Below are 10,896 nucleotides of genomic sequence, written 5' to 3'. Positions count from 1 at the left end.
TACTAACCTCTGCTAACCTCTGCTGTTTCAGAATCATGATCTCACAGTGAGACCTCTTCTCTGCAAACTCTACCTGCTTTAAAAGTTTAGCAAGCCGGGCGCGGTAGCTCAAGCCTGTAATCCCAGCACTTTGGGAGGCCGAGACAGGCGGATCACAAGGTCAGAAGATTGAGACCATCCTGGCTAACACGGTGAAACCCGTCTCTACTAAAAAATACAAAAAACTAGCCGGGCGAGGTGGTGGGCGCCTGTAGTCCCAGCTACTCGGAGGCTGAGGCAGGAGAATGGCATAAACCGGGGAGGTGGAGCTTGCAGTGAGCTGAGATCAGGCCACTGCACTCCAGCCCGGGCGACAGAGCGAGACTCTGCCTCAAAAAAAAAAAAAAAAAAGTTTAGCATTCCTCGGCTACTGTAATACAATCCCCAAAGATGTCTTTTCTGTTAACTCCTATGACATTTATCACTTGATTATATACTATTATATTATGTACTGTTTGATATATCTAAGCATAGTTCTTCAAATGCATACTCCCTGAGGGAAGAAACTTTGACTTACATATACCACCAGAGCAAGTAGCACGATGTTGGACAATAGATACATTTGCTCTAACAGGCAACCAAAGAATTTCATTACAGGGGTCAGGATTAGAAACTCTTCTATAACCCAATCTCAGGTAATTAGAATATATCCTAAAATAATTCTCTGCATTGCAATAATCAAGAATTAACATTAGGTCGGCACAGTGGCTCACACCTGTAATCCCAGCACTTTGGGAGCCAAAATGGGCAGATCACCTGAGGTCAGGAGTTCGAGACCAGCCTGGGCAACATAGTGAAACCCTGTCTCTACTGAAAATACTAAAAAAAAACTAGCTGGGTGTGGTGGTGGGCAATCTGTAATCCCAGTTACTCAGGAGGCTGAGGCAGGAAATTGCTTGAACCCAGGAAGCACATGTTCTAGTGAGCCAAGATCATGCCACTGCACTACAGCCTAGGTGAGAGAGAGACAGTCTCAAAAAACAAAAAAGGAGTTAACATTAATAGTGTTACAGTTCTTTTAGAATTTATCTAGCAGGCTTTTTGCTTTATGCTGGAAATCCCATAAAAAACAAACATGCAAAAAGAACATTAATATCATTACATATTTTAGCTGATACTTATTACCTACCATACATCTTTCAACAAGTATTTATTAAGTACCTACTATGTGATGGGCACATGTATTTTTATAACACATATAAACTATTTAAGAAACCCTCACATAATCCTAGATTAACATCTAAACATGAAACAGTTCTCAAACTTTTTTCTTATTAATAAACACAGTCTTATTCAGAACTTGAGATTCAAAAAGATCACAGAACTGCTCTCTGGCTGGCTAAAGCTTACAATAAGGTAAGGCCCAGACCCCAGTCTGTCATATCAGTCTATGGAGGCTGCCATAATAAAATACCACACATTGGGTCACTTAAACCAGTGGTCCCCAAACTTTTTGGCACCAGGGATCGGTTTCATCGAAGACAATTTTTCCACAGACAGGGTGGGGAAAATGGGTTTTGGGATGAAACTGTTTCATCTCAGATCATCAGGCATTAGATTTTCAAACCTAGATCCCTCACATGTGCAGTTCACAATAGGGTTCATGCTCCTATGAGAATCTAATGCTGCCGCTGATCTGACAGGAGGCGGAGTCCAGGCGATAATACTTGCTCACCCACCACTCACCTCCTGCTGTGAGGCCCAGTTCCTAACAGGCCACAAAGCAGTACCAGTCCATGGCCTGACCCCTGACTTAACAGAAATTTATTTTGCACACTTTCAGAGGCTGGGAAGTCCAAAATTAAGGTGCCCACAGATTCAGTTTCTGGTGTGGGCTCTCCTCCTGGCTTGCAGACTGCCACCTTCTCACTGTGTCCTCACATAGCAGAGAAATTGCTAGTGTCTCTTCTTCTTTTATAAGAAACCAATTCTGGCCGGGTGCGGTGGCTCAAGCCTGTAATCCCAGCACTTTGGGAGGCCGAGACGGGTGGATCACAAGGTCAGGAGATCGAGACTATCCTGGCTAACCCGGTGAAACCCCGTCTCTACTGAAAAATACAAAAAACTAGCCGGGCGAGGTGGCAGGCGCCTGTAGTCCCAGCTACTCGGAGGCTGAGGCAGGAGAATGGCATAAACCCGGGAGGCGGAGCTTGTAGTGAGCTGAGAACGGGCCACTGCACTCCAGCCCGGGCAACAGAGCGAGACTCCGTCTCAAAAAAAAAAAAAAAAAAAAAGAAACCAATTCTATCAGATCAGGGCTCCATTTTTATGACTTCCTTTAACTTCTATCACATCCCTAAAGGTCCTATCTCTAATACAGTCTGAGTTAGGCTTCAACATATGAATATGGGGGACATAATTCAGTCCATAGCATCATTTCCTGAACTTTCTCTATGATACAGATCCAAGGATATCTGGATGAAAAGACTAAAACCATTTAATTAGACGATTTAATTTTACAGCAAATTGGCAGGCAGGGAGGTTAAATGACTTGGTTAAGTCACATTAACAGTCAGTCACAGAATTTAAGATTAGAACCCAAGTCCCTCATCTCCTCCATTCTACCCAACTTTCTCTCATCACACTATGAACAGTAGTGAAGTCATCAAGTACTCGTGTGACATGAATGTTCAAGGAGCTGCATGAGACATCATTAATCATGAAACCTCCCACATGAACTCCAAACTCACATAACCAATGCCTACTCAATACTACAGGTGGGTGTCTAATACAGATCATAAACTTAACATGTACAAAATCAAACTCCTAATTTTCTTCTCCAATACCTCCTTTAGCTCCCAATCTTTCCAGATGCTTCAGCCAAAATACTATGGAGTCACCCTTGACTGCTCACATCTTTTATTCAATGCATCAGCATATCTTGTGTTAGTTCTCCTTTCAAAACATATCCAAACTTCTATAATTAAATGTTAAAAAAAATTCAAAATCTGGCCAACCACTTTTCACCACCTCTAATATCAACCTCATGATCCAAACTGCCAATATCTTTCCATTTGAATTATTACAAGAACATTTAACTCCATGCTTCTATCTCTGGCCCCTAGAACCTACTCTCAAAAACCAATTTGAGATCATGTCACTTCCATATGAGAACAGCTCTCCAATAGTTTCCCAACTCATACTTACTAAAATCCAAAGGTCTTATAATTTCCTCATGATTAGGACTACAATTACCTCTCTGATGTCATCTCTAAACCACACTCCCACTCTCTCATTCCACTCCAGCCACATTGTCCTCTTTTCTGTTCCCTGTGCATGTCTGCCCCCCTCACCGTCCTTAAAAAGGCCACCTTTATTAACAAGGCTTTCCCTGACCATCATAATTAAAATGGCATATTCCCCCAGCCCGTTCCCTTTCCTTGCTTTATTTTTCTCTTTCACTTACCATCATCTAACATACTATGTACTTGTTTAATGTTCATCTATCCCTAGCTCCATGAGGAAAGAGATTTGTTTGCTGTGGTAGTGTATCCTCAGCACCTAGAAGAGGATTTGGCAAATATTAAATGCTCAATAAATATCTGATAACTGAATGAGTGAATGCATGAATGAATAAAGTCATAAAACTGGGCTTCAAAAGCTCATCTTGTCTAGCATCATAATTAGAAAGCCATAAATAAAAAAACAAGTTTTTTCCCTTTCTGACAGAATAGTACAGTGAGTTGAAGTCAAAATATCAGGGATTAATGTAGTTATAGGGCCAAATGCAACAAGGAAAGAGAATGATATATACATAGCCCTTAAGTCACTCAGAGACTTATGATTGTAGTTTTCAGCCACATAATCCTTTCCAGCTGAAAATGCCCAAATATTTAGTTAAGAAAGTGTGTGTGTGTGTGTGTGTGTGTGTGTGTGTGTGTGTGTGTGTGTATGCGTGTGTGTATGTCTGATGGCACTGCCCTCACATGAAAACAAACAAAATTAACTATAAGCCTATTTATATTTATGTATAGAAATGCATAGTCAGCCGGGCATGGTGGCTCACACCCGTAATCCCAGAACTTTGGGAGGCTGACGCGGGCAGATCACCTGAGGTCAGGAGTTCAAGACCAGCCTGGCCAACATGAAACCCTGTCTCTACTAAAAATACAAAAATTAGCCAGGCTTGGTGGTGGGCACCTGTAATCCCAGCTATTCAGGAGGTTGAGGCACAAGAATCTCTTGAATCTGGGAAGTGGAGGTTGCAGTGAGTTGAGATCGTGCCACTGCACTCCAGCCTGGGTGACAGTGCAAGACTCCGTCAAAAAAAAAAAAAAAAAAGGAGGGAAGGCAGGCAGGTAGGTATAGCAATAATATAGGAAAGCAGGCCAGGCACAGTGGCTCAGACCTATAATCCCAGTATTTTGGGAGGCTGAGGCAGGACTGCTTGAGGCCAGGAGTTCAAGACCAGCCAGAGGTGAGATCCCTTCTCTATAAAAAAAAAAACAAACAAAAATAGCTGGGTGTGGAGGCATGCACCCGTAGTCCCAACTACTCAGTAGGCTGAGGCAGGAGAATTGCTTGAGAATTTGAGGCTGCAGTGAGCTATGATCATGCCACTGTACCCTGGCTGGGGCAATAGAGTGAGATAGTATCTCCTAACCAAAAAAAAAAAAAAGTAAAAAAGAAAACATATAGGAAAGCTTTAAACAAAACTTTGTCAGAGAAAATGGGATTACTGAAGGGAGGTAGTCACTTTTACTCTATACATTTGTGTTATCTATTCCTTAGGCAACAATAGTTTGTTCAACTTTATTTAGATAATATAAAAATTAACAAAATAAAGCTCTTCAACCTCCTTCCTCAGAGATGACCACTAATAACAGTTTGTTGTGTACCATTACAGATCTTCTGCTTGCACAATCAAATGGACACATGCAAATAACTTTTAAAAAATAAATTAAATGACAAGAATTCTGTTTCCAAAAAAATGGAGTAGACATACTTTTCCCTATTCCCCCTGCCAAGAACAACTAAAAACTCTTATATTACATATAAAATAAACCTAAGAAGACCCCAAAAGGTAGAAGAAAAAATACAGACACTGGCTAGAGACCTCAGGACCGAGTATACAACATGGTAATGAATTCTCTGGGTTTTCATTTTACCTCTTATAACCCACACTTGGAGGGTAGAAATGAAGAAGTCAATAACCCAGAAACACCAGAGGCACAATCAAAAATCCCCAACAAAAGCCTGCTCTTTTTAACCAAAGGACCAGGAAAGGGACAGCCTTGCAACACAGAAAAGTTTTAGACAATAATTACTCTACTCCAACCAAACACTACAGAAAAAAACTGTGACCCCACCCATGCCTGCAAAGAATTTGATTTTCCAACTCCCTCAACCCCTCCAACAGGTTCATGTCATAAAAGGCCATATAGAGAAGAGGACTTTCATTCTAGCCAGGTGATAATAAACCACCACCACCATACCCATGCACCCTGCAGTCTCAGTGGAGACCATGTGGGGAGAGTAAAAGGTACTCCCATTCCTTCTAGCCAGAGAGGCTTCAGTAAAGGCCTAGTGAGGAGCCAGAACTCCCACCCCAGCATAGCAATTAAGAGGAACATCCCCTCAAGTGTCAATGAAGGCTAACTGGGGAACCTGTACTTGTACCCCCTGTATTTCATGCCATATGGGGACTCACACTTGCACCCTCATACTGCATTAAGAAGGCAGCACATAGGCCGGGCGCAGTGGCTCACGCCTGTAATCCCAGCACTTTGGGAGGCCGAGGCGGGTGGATCACCTGAGGTCAGGAGTTCGAGACCAGCCTGACCAACATGGAAAAACCCCGTCTCTACTAAAAATACAAAATTAGCTGGGCTTCATGGCACATGCGTATAATCCCAGCTACTAGGGAGGCTGAGGCAGGAGAATTGCTTGAACCTGGGAGGCGGAGGTTGCGGTGAGCTGAGATCATGCCATTGCACTCCAGCCTGGGCAACGAGAGTGAAACTCCGCCTCAAAAAAAAAAAAAAAAAAAGAAAAAGAAAAAAGAAGGCAGCACACTCTCCCACTGAGAAACAGCCAAAATAAAAAGGTGAAATAGGATTACTAGTCACACAACATAATACTAAAAACATCCAAGTTTCAATAAAAAATCACTCATCACATCTAGAACCAGGAAAACCTCAAAATGAATGAAAAAGAAAATCAATAGAAGCCAATACCTAGATAACAAAGATATCAGAATTACATGATGAAGGCTGGGCATAGTGGCTCACGCCTGTAATCCCAGTACTTCAGGATGCTGATCACCTGAGGTCAGGAGTTTAAGACTGGCCTGGCCAAAACGGAGAAACCCCGTCTCTACTAAAAATAAAAAAATTAGCCGGGCATGGTGGTAAATGCCTGTAATTCCAGCTACTTGGGAGGTTGAGGCATGAGAACTGCTTGAACCCAGGAGGTGGAGGTTACAGTGAGCCGAGATCATATCACTGTACTCCAGTCTGGGTGACAGAGTGAGACCTTGTCTCAAAAAAGAAAAAAAAAAAAAAGAATTATATGACAAAGCAGCCATCATAAAAATGCTTCAAAGAAGTCAGGCCCAGTAGCATGCACCTGTAGTTCCAGCTACTTAGGAAGCCAAGACAGGAGGATCACCTGAGCCCAGGTGTTAGAGGCTAGCCTGGACAACATGGTGAGACCCCATCTCTTAAAAATATAATGGTTCAAATAAGCAACAATGAGCATATCTAAAACAAATTAAAAGAAAAAAAAGGTCTCCCTAAAGAAACAGAGGACATAAAGAAGAACCAAATAATAATTTTATATTTTTATTTTTTGAGATGGAATCTCGCTCTACCACCCAGGATGGAATTCAGTGGCATGATTTCGGCTCATTGCAACCTCTGCCTCCTGGGTTCAAGCAATTCTCCTGCCTCAGCCTCCCAAGTAGCTGGAATTACAGGCACATGCCTCCACGGCCGGCCTATTTCTGTATTTTTAATAGAAATAGGGTTTCACACATTGGCCAGGCTGGTCTCGAACTCCTGACCTCAAGTGATCTGCCTGCCTCAGACTCCCAAAAAGCTGGGATTACAGGCATGAGCCACTGCACCTGGCCCCAATTAATAATTTTAGACTGCAAATAGAATAACCAAAATAAATAAGTTAAACAAGCTCACACAATGCATTCTTGCTTTTTACACTCAATACATAATGAAAATCCAAGTCTCTCTGTACACAAACATACAGTATTTTTTAGTAGTTATAGTATTCTACCGTAGGAATTAACTATCATTTATTTAACTAATCCTCAATTAATGGGCATTTATATTATTTATAATTTTTTACTATTATATATCATACATATGGGCATAATTATCTAGGTCATTTTTAATTATGTCACTAAAAGTGAGAGTGCTATTATGAAAGGGTACGCACAGATTCTTTTGGCTTTTTTTGAAACAGGGTCTCATACTGTTGCCCAGGCTAGAGTGCAGTGGCACAATTATAGCTCACTGTAGCCTTAAACTCCTAGGTTCAAGCAATCCTCCTGCCTCAGTCTCTTGAGCAGCTGGGACTACAGGTGCACACCACCACACCTGGCTAATTTCTTTTTATTAGATGGGGTCTATGTTGCCCAGGCTGGTCTCAAGCTGCTAGACTCAAGTGATCCCCCCACCTTAGCCTCCCAAACCACTAGAATTACAAGCATTAGCCACCATTCTCAGCAAGTTTTAAAGTTTAACACACACTGCCAAATAACCCTCCAAAAGAGTTGCACCAATCTATAGTCTCACTAATAGTGTCTGTACATATATCTACTTTTTCACATTCTTGCCAACAATAGATATTGTGTAAACGTTTTTCCTTGTTTTCTAGTTTGACAGATGAAAACAGTACTTCATTGTTATTTGTACATATATTTCTATTTTTTTAGACAGGGTTTGCTCTATCACCCAGGCTGAAGTACAGTGGTGCGATCTCAGCTCACGGCAGCCTTGACCTCCTGGGCTCAAGTAAGCCTCCCACCTCAGCCTCCGAAGCAGCTGGAACTACAGGCACTTACCACAACATCCAGCTAATTTTTTGTTGTTGTATTTTGCTTGTAGAGATGGGGTATCATCTGCCTGCCTTGGGCTCCCAAAGTGCTGGGATTACAGGCATGAGCCAACATGCCCAGCCTTTTTATATACATTTATTATTGATATGTTAAATATATTTTCATGTGTTTAGAAGTCAAAACATAGCCATGCGCAGTAGCTCATGTCTGTAACCCCAGCACTTTAGAAGGCCTAGGTGGGCAAATCACTTCAGGTCAGGAGTTCAAGAACAGCCTGGCCAACATGGCAAAACCCCATCTCTGCTTAAAATACAAAAATTAGCCAGGCATGGTGGTGTATGCCTGCAGCCCCAGCTGCTTGGGAGGCTGAGGCAGAAGAATCGCTTGAACCCAAGAGGAGGAGGTTGCAATGAGCCAAGACTGCACCACTGCACTCCAGCCCGGGTGACAGAGCAATGCTCCATCTCAAAAAAAAAAAAGTCTTTCTTTTAAAAATTACCAACGAAGATCTTCTGTGAATTCTCACTGTTTATCTTACTAATATAACAGTCTTTGGTATTTTAGAAATATTATCAGCCAAGTGTAGTGGCTCATGCCTATACCACATAATCCCAGCACTTTGTGACCTGTGGTTGGAGGATCACTTGAGCTCTGGAGTTCGAGACCAGTCTGACGGGAACACAGCAAGACCTCATCTCTAGTAAAAATTTTAAAAATTAGCCAGGCGTAGTGGTGTGCGCCTGTAGTCCCAGCTACTCAGCAGTCTGAGGTAGAAGGATCACTTGAGCCTGGGAGATGGAGGTGGAGTGAGTTATGATCGTGCCACTGCACTCCAGCCTCAGAGGAAGACTGTCTCAAAAAAAAGAAAAGAAAAGAAAAAAGACTAAAATTTTCCCTGTCTTCCTTTTTGAAAAAAAATTAAAGTGAAAAAGAGAAGAAATATTACCCATTTATGCAAACATATTTTCTCCCATTTTGTTTTCACTTTGCTTATGCTGTTTTTTTGGCAGCAGCAGAATTTTTAGTTGGTTTAACTTCCATTTTAAAATTTAACTAAATCTTTGCCCCATTGAAGTTGAAATACTAAAGACATAAACCTAAAGGCTCAGTCCAAATTAGTTTTAAAGCCAAACAATCATAAAATCACCCCTCCACTACTGACAATTGTTTAGAATTAGTCATGATTCTAACTAAAGAAAAGAATGCAGGTACCCACTAGTTACATATACATTCAATTAACAACAGTCTACTCTCCAAACCACATATAGATGGAGTATCTGTTATATGAAATCTTTGGAACCAGAAGTGTTTTGGATTTTCTTTGTTTTTGTTTTTCAGATTTTGGAAAGATACAAAGTGGTTTAGCATGCCAAAACTAAAAATCCAAAATCCAAAATGTTCCAATGAACACTCCCCCTTTGAGATTCATGTTGGTGTGTAAAAATTTCAGATTTTAGAGCATTTCAGGTTTTCACATTAGGAACAATCAGTCGGTAGGTACACAGTTCCCCCAGGTGGTATGATTGGACTTTTGACTTGATCAATTCTTAAATAATATTCCATTTCCCCACTGGGATCCCACTTCTACTCTAAGCCCCAACTACCCAGTTGGTTACTTGACAGCCCTTTTTTCTTCTGGAGAATGGACCCTTTCCCATGGCTTCACTGTTATCTGGAAACCTAACTCAAAATAACCAAAACTCTGAAAACTACTAGTCTGCTACCTGACGGCTCATTATCATCACCACTTAAAGAGATTTCTATTACCACGCTCCACCCCCTTTTTGGATATTGACCTAAACTTACTAAGTTACCTTGGGCATTATAATTTTTACTGCTAGTCAAATTACGTGAGCAGACGCTCACAAAGAATACTAAATAAAGCAAATGTAATGTTTTATTCCTTTATTTTACTGGGAATCTGTTCTTCCTACTTATCTTCTCCCACCAGCCATTTATAGCTTTTGGCATACTTCATGGTGTAATACTGCTGGTTTATGATAAGTATCATTAACAATGTCATACATATAAGCACAATCACTAGAATTCTAACTTCTGTGAATGTCACATACATAAAGCCATAATGAAAGAAAAATTTAAAAAGATACCTTTTAATAACATGAAGGGAAAAAATTCAAAATAACATATCTATACAAATATATTCTATCGTTATTCCAGTATTTTGCAGAATAAAGAATTTGTCTATATAACATCCTTCAGTAGCCCACAAAATGTTTACCACTCCTTTCCCACTACCATTATATTAATTAAAGACATCTGATGTCAATGACCAAAACTACAGTATTAATGCTTAGAGCTAGGTTATATTACTTAACTTTTTCATTTTCTTTAACATCTTCAAGTCATAGGTAACTTTTTAATCTAATCTTGTTCCTACTCCAGGACATTCCCATGCAAAAAACAAAAACAAACAAAAAAAAAACTATATGCTGACCACAGCATGTATTTAGTAAAGACCATACCCTTAGCTGAATACAGCACAATTTCACCTTCAATTCCTTAACAAACTACAAACTATATTGTATGGGAGCCAATTTTATGAAGTATCAAAGTATTACCATTCTGGACCAGGAAAAAGTATCTAGAAAGGACATTACTAGGTTTTCAAGTAAAGGCAATTTGCTCCCCACCAGGAGACACCTTTAGTTATCACACTAGAGGAAGGAGAAAGACCACAAGCTGCTGGTATCTAGTAGCTAGGGGTGCTGCTAAACATCCTATAATGTACACAATAGCCCCCAACAACAAAGAATTATCTGGCTCATAATGTCCACAGTGATGAGGTTGGGAAACCTGGGACAAATAATGAAATGTGAATATGA

General features: G+C 40.7%; 1 protein-coding gene and 1 non-coding gene across 11 annotated transcripts in view; one reads left to right on the top strand and one right to left on the bottom strand.

Annotated features, from left to right (window-relative positions):
* Positions 1-10,896, bottom strand: part of PHC3 (polyhomeotic homolog 3) — a 96,619-nt gene that overhangs the window by 74,384 nt on the left and 11,339 nt on the right. The window lies entirely within an intron of this gene.
* LOC111543542 lies at positions 1,042-1,103 on the top strand. Its single transcript, XR_002731907.1, has one exon. It is a non-coding gene; the product is annotated as a U7 small nuclear RNA (small nuclear RNA).

The sequence above is a fragment of the Piliocolobus tephrosceles genome, chromosome 2, assembly GCF_002776525.5.
Source record: "Piliocolobus tephrosceles isolate RC106 chromosome 2, ASM277652v3, whole genome shotgun sequence".
Lineage (NCBI taxonomy): Eukaryota > Metazoa > Chordata > Mammalia > Primates > Cercopithecidae > Piliocolobus > Piliocolobus tephrosceles.
Note: the sequence above shows the minus strand (reverse complement) of the source record. Positions and strands in the feature narration are given on the sequence as shown.